Genomic DNA, 13,075 nt, shown 5'->3' with positions numbered 1-13,075 from the left:
TTGTCGTGGCTGGTCGTTTTCCACTTACATCTTGTACAGACTTGTAGAATTGTTTGGTGTTAGATGGAATAGTTTCTCTTGCGGATTCTATGATGCAGTTCGATACTTGATTCCAGTACTCATCTATGTTTAGATCTGAGGTCATGTTTTCATTTTTTTTTCTCTCATGCATCCTTTGTAACCATTTTTAATTTGATCGTGAATTCTCAATAGATCTAATTGCAGTTTTGGTTCCAATATCTTTTTCTTTTTTTGTTTAAGTTTTATTTTTAGCATGGCCTTGGCAGGACGGCGTTCACTAATACAATCTGCGCTTGCAATAGTAGAGTAAAGTTTGCTGCCCCAAACGTAAACAATAACAAGTTGCTAGTGACTTCCGTTAGGGACCGGAATAATTTACGCACAATATAGGTCTCCCAATTTTGTAGTTTGAGTTGTAGGCAATACACTTTCAGTATTGAAAATATGTTTACATAAAATCTAACAGTTGCAAAAATAATAATATAAGGCTAAATTATTATGAAAATCAGGCTCCGAATAATTCTCGTTTTGTTCACACCAGCGCAGTAATTTGCTCTGGTCTAAAAATAGATAGACTGTAACTTTTGATAAATTTTAGAAAATGTTACCTTTTGTTCCATAAAATATCCATATCTAGACATTATTTGATGCATGATCGAGTATTTATGAATATGTGTTTCTTTTGCCACCTAACAGCCAAATTTTAAAGGTTATTTTTTTCTATTATTTACATTGGAACGTGAGCTGTCAAGACAGGAACATGTGGTTTGCCACGTGCTTCTCGACCTTTGTTTACGTTTGGGGCACCTTCCTTTACTCTTCTATAGTTGTTGCGTTGCTTACGATATTTCTGAATCGATGTTGGACCAGAATAAAGTCGGTCTTTTTAATAAAGGCTGTTCTGGTTAGGCCAGAATTGTTTTTATTGATTGTTTTGTATTGCTCGTTCTTCTTCTTCTTCTTCTTCTTCTTCTTCTTCTTCTTCTTCTTCTTCTTCTTCTTCTTCTTCTTCTTCTTCTTCTTCTTCTTCTTCTTCTTCTTCTTCTTCATCATCATTTGATTGCCCACAATCAATTGGTTGATTATTATGGCAAATATGAAACTGCTTTCTAATCTCTCTGTATTCCTTGTTTATAATCGTTAGTCTAAAATCAATTTCCATGGACATTCAGGGGTCGTCAACATTGGTCAGTGATGGTTTGTGTAAGGTCTAAGTATCTGCATAGCAACTTGCCACAAAAGCATCAAGTGTAGTGGCTTCGGTCACTTTAGCGTCAAGCTAGTTCCAGTCCCTGACGCAGCAAGAAGGAAAAACCACGTTGCTAAGTTGTCACTCTTTGTCAGTATTCGTCACTCGCTACTTTATTGTTATAATTTGTTGTTATTTATAATTATTTCCACGAACGTCATTGTTATTGTTATTTATGGTGTGAACGGATATAAGATTTTCGCGCCTTTATGAGTATTAGTAAAAAAAAGTGATTTTATGATTTTTTGAGAGATACTGTCCTTTTGTTGGTTAGGGCAGACTACCACCACCACTACCACTACCACCTCTTCTACCACTACTACTACTACTACTACTACTACTACTACTACTACTACTACTACTACTACTACTACTACTACTACTACTCCCTGCTACTACTACTACTACTACTACTACTACTATACTACTACTATCTACTACTACTACTACTATTACTACTACTATTACTACTACTACTACTACTACTACTACTACTACTACTACTACTACTACTACTACCACTACCACAACTACTACTACTAGTAGTACTACTACTACCAGTACTACTACTACTACTACTACTACTAGTAGTAGTAGTAGTAGTAGTAGTAGTAGTAGTAGTAGTAGTAGTAGTAGTAGTAGTAGTAATGGATGAAATAGAGGTTGCATATTTCTGTGCTTTACTACGTGGAAAAAAAGACAAATTGAAAGAGAAAACAATATTGGGTGCCTCCTTTAATGACCCAAAGATTGCTCAAGGGTCATCTCCGATCTTATCTTAAAATGACTTCCTTGGAATCACCTCATTTTACCCAGGTGCAAATGAGTACCAGTTCGCTGATGAAAGTAATCTTTGACGGACTAGCATCATTCAAGAGGATAATAGAAAGTCAGCATGGCTCAGTGATACGGTCTTTGCTTCGTACCCGAAAGGCATCAGTTCGATCACCCGCTGGTGCGGTGTGTTGCCTTGAGTAAGTCACCTCGCCTAGCTCAATTTGCGGCGCTGCACTGCGGCTGACGCCTGGGTTATACCTCGCCCTAGCTCAATATGCCGCGCTGCATTGCGGCTGACGCCTGGGTTATTCCAGTCTTCCCTTGGAATAGACCCTCGAGGAAAAATTCCCCTATGGGATGAAAAAGGGAATTTTATTCTTTAAAATTTTAAACTGTTATCTGCTTGCTCAACGCTACAGAAACATGGATAAGTTCCGGATTTATAAGCTTAGGAGGCAAGATGGCCCATGGTTAGCGCGTTGTACTCTGGACTCAGAGGTTCTGTGTTTGATTCCTACCGAAGCCAATTTGTACTTTCTAGAGCAAGAAAATTTACTCCAATCACTCACTTCATTCAGGTGTAAAAGGGTACCTGTCAAGCTGGGATAGTAATCTGCGATAGACTAGCGTCCTGTTCAAAGGTTTTCAAACAAATACGTTAATTGTCCGCTTCACGCTATTGAAACCGGAATAACTCCTGCACCATTGGCTACAAGGCTCTAAAGGAGTTAATTTGTCTTACAATGAGTCCAAGTGGCTCAGAAGGACTTAAAAATATTTTCATTGAAAATTCCCGAAATAAATAACGATAAAGATAATTGATCCCATAAGGTACCGAATAGATGTGCGACCGGTTTTAGACACGTTACTGCGTGTCACAAAGTGTGACAATTCTTAAATTATATTTATAAACATACGTTTTTAAATTGCCGAAAATGTTTGTGTTGCTATGCCTTCTGTACGTGGTTTCATCACATAGAATTATTTTTTGAATTGTTCTTGCTTTTTTATATTCAGAATTGAAATAAATAAATAAATCATAACTGTGAAATTGAATGTAAGCTTCAGTTTAATATACGAAAACAGATAAAATGGACGTTTCGGGTTTCCCCTTCATCAACAACACGTGATGAATTAAAACTACAGACGAATGAGATAATGTGGTAGTGGCGTTGTTAAGATGCATAAACAAAAACATTGATGGGCAGGAAATTGTATGCTACTTTGTGAGGAAGCGCGAATTAAAACAGAGCAATAGAAATTTATAAAAGGTGCGTACTTAATATGTCAAAAGAGGGGAGGCGGGTAGGAACTGTGTAAAGCAGTATAGAAGACAGTGAACTAAAATAAAGTGTGGACTACTGTTGGAAAATAAATACAATGGAAGTGGAAATAAATACAAAATGTAAGGGATGTAGGTATTAATATATTAGTGGCATTAGCAGCAGCAGAAGCAACAGTAGTAGTAGTAGTAGTAGTAGTAGTAGTAGTAGTAGTAGTAGTAGTAGTAGTAGTAGTAGTAGTAGTAGTAGTAGTAGTAGTAGTAGTAGTAGTAGTGGGGATGCAGAAAATAAAGACAGGCATTTCAATTTTGACACGGCGCCGCCAAGTCTGGGACTTTTTTGTCCTAGTGCGGAAGTCTGCTATATTTTTCTACTATCACAAACGATATGAACACGGGACTGGGACAGTCCTGTCCCGTTGATTTTGTAGCATTTCACAACGGCTTGGGACACAACGGGACTGTTTTGTCCCGTCCCAATAGGTGCGGAAGATTTCTCTAAATTCTATATGTTACAGATTTGGGACAGGACTGTCCCGGGACAGTCCTGTCCTAGTGCGGAAGAGGGTTAAATTCTATTGGGACAGGACTATATAGACTTGTATTCATTGTATTTAATAATCTATCATTCCATATGTTCAATCCTTTTTCATGAGATATACTCGTTTTCATTGTATTTAATATTCGGTTGTCATTCCGTATGTTCCGTCCATCATGTAAAGGAATTAGTCTACCGTTTAATAGATATTTACTTTCATGTCATGTGAGTAGTATTCATGTTTTAACGTACTACTTTTGTTTATTTTTCTTTCTATATTTTCATTTGATTACGATTTAATTGTCAAATGGGGAGATACGTATTTGTCAGCATATTAATGATCATCACACGTATTATATTATATTTATAAAATTTAATGTAACCAAAATATATATATATTTTTAAATATTATATTTTGCAGTCGACCTGCCGTACATGCTACTACTGTACATACTGCTGTATTATTGCTGTAAACTTCTACTCTACATGTTTTTTATCGTTGTCCTGTCATCCCACTGCATCGTTTTCTTCAATCGTCCATCATCTATTAAACATCGTCTTCATCTTTATCAACGACGTTCTAGTTTTTCACTTCATCTGTGTGTATGGCAGCATTTGCCCAGGTGTACTACATCATATTGTAATACCCACACTACAGGGCTTATCTATGTCCACTTCTTTCTATCGTGGTTTTCAAACGACATATTGATAAAAAGGTAAGGTTTTCAAATCTGCACCCGTCGACAGGTCTTTCCCCTCTATCAGTTTTTGTACCTAGTCCGTGCGGGCCAACGATATTTTCAATTTCTCTTTACCAACCCTAGCATTGAAATCACCAATTATTAAACGAATTTCATTGGATTTACATTACTTTAATGCCTGTTCTATATCTTGATAGAATGTCTCAATTGTGTTTCCGTCACTTTCTGATGTTTTTCTTTCTGAGATTGCAACCTAATCTAAATAGCATTTTCATGTTGATTGTCTAAAAGAATTCCAACTCCTTTCTCATGAAGTATTCCACCTGCATAATACAATACAAAATCATATTCTTTGAGATACCAATGATGTTAATGTGGATTATTTTCATTTCTTGAATAACGTTTTCAAGTTTACCTAAATGGTTTAAAGTACGTATATTCTACGTGGCCAATGTGATTGTTTCATTTCGCACCAGTTTGGGCAGTTGATGTCCTGGGAAAGTTTGTTAGTGACGGTGGTTCTCCGTTGCCTTCCGTCATTGAAAATAATGGAAGATAAAAGATATAATAGAATTGTAATATTGAAAGAAGTAGTAGTAATAGAATAAATAGTAGAAGTAGAAGTAGTAGTAGTAGTAGTAGTAGTAGTAGTAGTAGTAGTAGTAGTAGTAGTAAGTAGTAGTAGTAGTAGTAGAGTAGATAGTAAGTAGTAGTAGTAGTAGTAGTAGTAGTAGAAGTAGTAGTAGTAGTAGTAGTAGTAGTAGTAGTAGTAGTAGTAGTAGTAGTAGTAGTAGTAGTAGTAGTAGTAGTAGTAGTAGTAGTAGTAGTAGTAGTAGTAGTAGTAGTAGTAGTACTTACACCAATCTTCCTCACTAACATTAATAACTTACTCTAACTAAAGGCATTTGGTTGATTGATTACAATAAAATTTGGGGGGAGAAGTTTAGATCTACAATGGAAATTAACAATTTGAACTACAGTAAGATAAAAATTGGAGTAAAATAAACTTAAAATAAAATTTTGATTAAAGACGTCTTCTGTATTCATACGATGTGGAAAAGACATCTTTTTTTGTTGAAAGACTGACTATCCGTAATTATTTTTTCACCTGAGGAGAACGCATTCCACAAGATGGGGCCACTTACAGAAAAATACATTACTTTGGGATAATCTAGTTCTGGGAACAATTAAAAGAGTCTTAAGCCGACCTTAGTGGCCCCTTTGGATTAAAATGTTGACATAAATTCATGAGGTACACTGGAGCTTGATTATTAAAACATTTATGAACAATGCTAAAAGATTTTAAAATAATACTTTCACCAACTGGCAACCAATGGAGATTCTGCTATAGAAATTCTTTTGTTGGGTCATTCGATTTTTATATCAGTTCTGTGGTTCTGTTTTTAATAGTTTGCACACGTTTTATCAATTAGGATGGCGCATTAAAACCAACGAATTCCAGTAATCATATCTGCTGGTTACCAAAGAATGAACGATAATTTGATTAGTGCTCTCATTATGAAGTTGCCTAATTTTTTCAATATTACTAAAGTGATAAAAACAAGATTGGCAAGTTTAATATTTTATAATGATGATGATGATAATAATAATAATAATAATAATAATAATAATAATAATAATAATAATAATAATAATAATAATAATATGCGGTTATGTGGTCTTGTGGTATGACACTCGCTTTCGGATCGGAAGGTCCAGGGTTCGAGCCTCGCTCGTAGCATAGTTGAGTCCTTGGAAAAGACTCTTTACTCACATTCTCTCACCGTACTCAGGTGTATAATAAGTACCTGGCCGTTAACAGCATTGTCTCTGTCCGAAAATTTGTAATATCGCCTAACAGGCGTCATGTCTCGTCCTACATGTTAAATGTTGCTGTTGACCAGGGACCCCTTGTAAAGCGCTTTGAGCACGTTAAGTGGATATTGCGCTATATGAAAGCTCAATAAAAAAAATAATAATAATAATATAAGGAAAATAAGCACTAAAGTTAAATATTTTATAGGATATAAAATTTATTATTAAAATTAATCATGATAAATTTTTGTCGTAAATAACATCATTATCATCATCATCACCATCATCATCATCATCATCATCATCATCATCATCATCATCATCATCATCATCATCATCATCATCATTATCATCATCATCATATCATTATATTTATTATTATTATTATTATTTATTATTATTATTATTATTATTATTATTATTATCATTATCCTTATTATTATTTTTATCTTCATCATCACCATCGTTTTCATCACAAATACTATAACTATAACTGATCGTCTCTTGTCACTGTTTACAACCAAGCATACATCACCCCATACATCACCCTCACCCATCTGAATCTAGCAATTCCTGACCAATCAAAATCCTACCATGTCCATATATCACGTTGCCCTAATGGTGCGTAACATCATAAATAAAAACTTCGCCAAAGGGCATAAAATTATTTTATTAGTTCTCATCAAATCACACTAAATTCTTGACGTTAGTTAGAGTCTCGTCTTGGAAATGAGTGAAACATTGGTGGGTGAGATCTAATTCAAAGTAGACGCCAGCGAGTTCTTCAATACACAATTTAAATGTCCACTAGAGGAGACTTCAAATTCTCTGGAGGTCCCAGGTTTAAGAGTTTTTGCCAATATAAGGGTCATATAAATAGATCGATATTTGGACCATGTTCTGGCAAAAAAATTTTATACTGTCCGAAGCAGTAAACTGGTTAAGGGCAATGTTAAGTGGCAATATCTACATGACCGATCAAAGTTGATGGCTCATATGATTCGTCTTGATCTTCCGTTAATTTAGATAATACAGTTGTAAAATAGTTTTAAAAAGATGAGTGCATGTTCGTAATAGCCTTTTTTCTCTGTAAATGAAATAAACAGTCATCAATGTCGCTAGACCATCGTCTGCACTGAACTATAAAACAGACGATAATTTAACATTTAACATTATAGGTATTTCATTTTTTTTAAAATACACATCTGATTAAAACATACACATTTGATTAAAAGTGTAATTGCGTTTGGCTGCACCATATGGTTTGGCGGATGCCGACTTAAAGATAAATCAAAAATTGCAAAATTAATCAAAGAGGCATCAAAAATAATAAATCATCCTCTTGATGGAGAAGAAAGAATTCATGGAAAAGCAATAGAAAGGAAAGCATTCTCAATTACCAACAATAAAAAACATATTTTATACCATGAATTTAGTCTTTTACCATCTGGGAGAAGGTTTTGTCAGATTAAATGTAGAACTAACAAGTATAAGTCAACGTTCGTTCCATCATCAATAAAAATGTTGAATATTTCATATGGTACAGCAAAACCAAGGATTGATGCGTTGACTGATTGACTGATTAATTTATTTATTGTTAGATTAATTGACCAATTGATAATGATGATAATATTTGTTGATTTGTCACAAATGTAACGAATTGAAAATGAAATGCATATGTTTATGTTGTGTATATCGCACGCGTGAAAGAAAGAGAGGAAGAGAGAGGAAGAGAGAGAGAGAGAGAGAGAGAGAGAGAGAGAGAGAGAGAGAGAGAGAAGTGAAATATCTGTTCATTGTTATAGTTATCATATAACGTTATATCAAGTGTAACTAAATGACAAATTGCCATATTTATGGACAATAAAGATCTATTATTATTATTATTATTATTTTTATTATTATTATTATTATTATTATTATTATTATTATTATTATTATTATTATTATCATCATTATTATTATTATTATTATTATTATTATTATTATTATTATTATTATTATTATTATTATTATTATCTTATTTATCCTATTTGTCAAATTAATTCGCGGTCTTTAAATTAATTTACTAATCTTCATGTTCTATGATCGTCTTCATACATTAAATTATTATAACATACTGACCACCCGACCAGCTTCAAATGTATTGTGGAAATTAACATAGATCGAGACGGATGTATACATTTTTTCAGGTCTGACAACCCAAATTGTTATGGTCTCATTGGTGTATTAGAAATACTCAATGACGACAATGTAAATCAAGGCCACAATTATTGCGTCGCAGCCAGAGTTCCCTGTGCAATCATGCTTTGTCATGACGATACATCAAACTCAAGGACAGACTTTACATCATGTTGTTGTTTACTTACTCTTTGCTGTTCAAGAATTGCGAGGAATATCATCGTCTTTCAGAACTGTGTTGATAAGGAAATTGATCACCTTAATCTTGAATTTGAAGCGGTGAGTAACGGATGTCTACTTTATTATTGTATCCTGTAATATATACCATAAGAATGTTAGTTATTTACCACTGTGACGGCGCACCAAAGGCCGCAATATTGTCCTAGTTTAAATATTATCAGGTATTGTAATGTAACACCAAATGTGTAGATGAACACAAAAATAGTGCCCCTCTCATGTGACCTGAATTACCTTACTTTACTATGTTTTGAACGAGTACGAGACCAGAAGGATATCATAAGAGAATATAGGAGGGTAATAGGTGACGTGTGCCATATGAAATGTTATTTCATTCTTCCCTGATGATGCAGTAAATCAACCAGCTGCGGAATCAATACTGTAGGCAAAGTAAGAGGTGAGAATTCTGTAATAATTCAAGCTCCTTTAAATCGTGGAGCACGTTAAAGATTCAAGAGTCAATTAAAGAATCAATATCTCACGATATATATCCCTCTTACTCCCCCCCCCCCCCTCCCATCTCTCTCTCTCTCTCTCTCTCTCTCTCTCTCTCTCTCTCTCTCTCTCTCTCTCTCTCTCTCTCTTTCTCTCTTCTACCCTGATAGGGATAACACAATCAAGTAATCCGTGAAAAATGCCTTAATCATTTCATATCTGACAACCTGAGTATGAATAGTTCTATGAAATGTTATATATTTAAGTTGTGATTTCTATAGAAATTACTCTATTAAGAATGTTAGATTGCTGTACAAAAATGTGTACCAAATACTTTCGTCTATAGTTTGGTCAAAGGTAAATTTGTGAGCGCTAAGCTTGTCCAAAATGTATATTGCAAACTCCTCTGTGAGGTTGTACATTGAAGAAAGAATCGTAACCCTAAATTGAAAAATTCAACTCGATATTAATATTAGCATAATGGTTTGGCAGTAATTCTGCTCAGAAAGGGACATCATCTTTGATAATAAATTGTGCTTTGATGAACATTTATGTGATTGTCTAAAAAGAGCTTGTAGGAATTATATACAGAAGCTTTAGCTATCTTAATAACGTTTGTCCAACTTTATGAGTCTGTCATAAGACTTTGTCCAGAGTATTGAAATAGTATTTGGAGTCCTTTATTTAATCGACAGTCTGTTAACATTGAGAACGTACAAAGACGCGCTACGAGCCTTTTTCCTGACATTCGACATCTATCATATTTAGAAAGATTGAAGTATGTAAATTTACCTTCACTACAATATCTTATACATATAGACGTCTATATAGACTCGTGCATGGTTCTTACAATATAGATTAAAATGATTTTTTAATTATTCGCATGATACAAACTCTCGGGGAGATAAGTTTAAGATATTTGTTGAAAGATGTTAATTCGTCTATAAGGAAAAAATAATCTAATTCAAAGGACTGTGACAATTTGGAATAATCTAAAGTTTGAGACCAATAATTCTTATTCAATTAATAGTTTTAAGAATGCCATTGATTAAGATCTTACCAACATTATATTTGCTTTTGACGAATAATGTAACATGACATTGGATATTTTGTCTTTTGTATAACAATTATTTGGAACTCTCGAATGTACAAGTCAGAGATGCCAAATGAATGTAAAGAAAGTAAATTATACTACGAATATTGAATATGACACTTATTTATGTATCAAAAATTTAATTCTCAATATTATCAATTAATTGACATTGTATATTACTTAAATAATTCGTAAATTGTACATATGCATAAAACATACACAGAGCATTTAAAGGTTTTTAGAACCTATTAGCTCTTAAACGATACGATATATATTTAGGATCGTTGAAATTAGTACCGAAAAATATTATTTACTGTAAATAATCTCGTCTATTATTCTGAATTACTTTATTTTATATGTATAATGTCAAGTGGTATGACACTCGCTTTCGGATCGGAAGGTCCTGGGTTCGAGCCTCGCTCGACGCATAGTTGAGTCCTTGGAAAAGACTCTTTACTCACATTCTCTCACCGTACTCAGGCGTAAAATGAGTACCTGGCCGTTAACAGCGTTGTCTTTGTCCGAAAAATTGTAATATCGCCTAGCAGGCGTCATGTCTCGTCCTGCATGTTAAATGTTGCTGTTGACCAGGGACCCCTTGTAAAGCGCTTTGAGCACGTTAAGTGGATATTGCGCTATATAAAAGCCCAATTTTTTTTTTTTTTTTTTTTTTAATGTGAGCTTTGCATCAAAATATAGTCATTATGACAACAATTAATCGGTGTATTTCTGTAGTAGAAGTTACCTCCCTGTTAATGGAATATTCTGATTTTAATCAACTTAAAAACGTTCGCCACGCACATATATTATCTCAATTCTTAAGACATAGGTCTTGAGTTTCGATAACTTTAGTGCTTATACTTTTAGAACAATAATTATACTTAGCTCGCAAAAATTGCCACGCATTGTTTGAAAACTAGAAATATGTCATTCCACAGCCGACTAGCTTAAGGATTTTGATGGACGGAGCCAAGATTATCGGTTTAATCATTCGCGTAGTTACCCGACGCGACACGGGTTAATGAAAGTAAAACATTTCAATGATTGAATGGTAAGATCTGCTGGGCGGTATGTTGTACCAATTATCATTCTTACTTTCATTTACGGAACAGGACAAATCTCTAAGCTCTCCTAAAATGGAATGACCGAGGATTGAAATTTTTCCCCTGGTAATGCGCTATGTAATCGATTTGAAGATCTATGTGAATGACTGTAACATTTCGCGAGTGCGTGTTAACATATCTTATGTGTGAGAGTAATGGCTGTTATAAAATGTAACTAAAAGAAATTACTGTAAAGGGTGATATTAACAATGGTCTCCATTTTAACATGAACTAAGATACTGATTACAATCTATAGTGTTTAGTAAGAATGTAAATCACTGAAAATGTAGTTAATTTACCATTCATAGAAATAATGGCATTTAAAAAAAAAATGAAATGTCACCTACTTTGTGTTAAAAATACTATGCAAACCTAAAGTGAACTACAAAATGTCATCTTTAATGTTGAAAATATGATCAAATCGTCCCAATGTTATATATATATATATATATATATATATATATTATATATATATATATATATATATATATATATATAAATTATAAAAACAAAATCCATGAAATAATAATGCTCAACTTTAGGATTAAAGGAGCTATTTATAATCATTTGAAAGATAATTAAGATTGTTTGACTTCTACGACGTTGTTATCGAACGTTGCTCTCATCAGGAAGTGGAAGTGAAAGTAGATTGTTGTGTTTTCGTATTTTTATAGATTAGTGTTTATGGAGGTTCGTAATTACATAAAAGGTGTTTGCTTCTATGGAAGTTAGTTCGTTTCTTCTGTTGAGTGTTGCTATGTTCGGTTTAGTGATGATGAAGAATTTTTCTTCCAAGCAGAGGTTGCAAATCTTAGAAGAGGGGGAGTACGACTGTGCTCTGGAGATGATTTTCCATGTGATGCTGTGTTGTATGTTTTTTTCTTTGAGGTTCCAAATGTGTTCGCTTAGTGTAGTAGAATGTCGTTTGTGTAAGTTTCTGAAGGAAGATGTATGCAGGTTGTATCTGATTTTTAATGAACACTCGGTGAGGCCAATGTATGTTTCTTGTTTTGGTGTGTCTGGTCGTGTAACTGTGGCTTGATAAATTACGTTTTGAGTCAGACAAGTGCCGTTTAGTGGGCATGTTGTCTGGGTCCTACCGTTGCATTTTTTCTCTAGGTTGTTGCTGGGCTGAGCTGGCTGTGATAGTTTTCGGTTATTGTTGGAGGAAATAATGGTTCGTATGTTTGGCTTGCAGGTGTATTTTTGATGGTGTTTTTGTTCATGATTGGGTGTAGAACGTGACCGGGAGGGAAGCATTTTTGTAGTAGATTGAAGAATTTGTTACCGATAGAAGTTGTCACATTCTTGCTGTAGGGTGGGTTGAACCATGTTATGTGTCGTTTTCTTTGTCGTTTTTTGTTGGGGTGGTAATGGTCTCTTCCTCATATTTTAGTTTGTAGTTATATCCACTTTTTTATAGTGCGTTTGTGTACCGTGGGATTGCATCGTTGAATATGTTGTTGTTTGTAGAGTTGTTAGATAGTCGTTTATTAATGCTCTCGGGGATGTTTTTTATTATAGATGGCGGATGATTGCTATGTCTATGAACGTACAATGGGATGTTGTTGGGTTTTGAAAATGGTTGGTAGTGCCGTCGTTTAGGTTGATGGTTATGTCCAGGAAGTCGAATGTTTTTTTGT

General features: G+C 34.1%; 1 protein-coding gene across 1 annotated transcript in view; it reads right to left on the bottom strand.

Moving 5' to 3' along the window:
- LOC144975004 (histamine H1 receptor-like) overlaps positions 1-13,075 on the bottom strand; it is a 103,984-nt gene that overhangs the window by 39,958 nt on the left and 50,951 nt on the right. The window lies entirely within an intron of this gene.

The sequence above is a fragment of the Berghia stephanieae genome, chromosome 6 (assembly GCF_034508935.2).
Source record: "Berghia stephanieae isolate SIO BIC M18660-M18661 chromosome 6, UCSD_Bste_1.3, whole genome shotgun sequence".
Lineage (NCBI taxonomy): Eukaryota > Metazoa > Mollusca > Gastropoda > Nudibranchia > Aeolidiidae > Berghia > Berghia stephanieae.
This window is presented reverse-complemented; position numbering and strand designations above follow the sequence as displayed.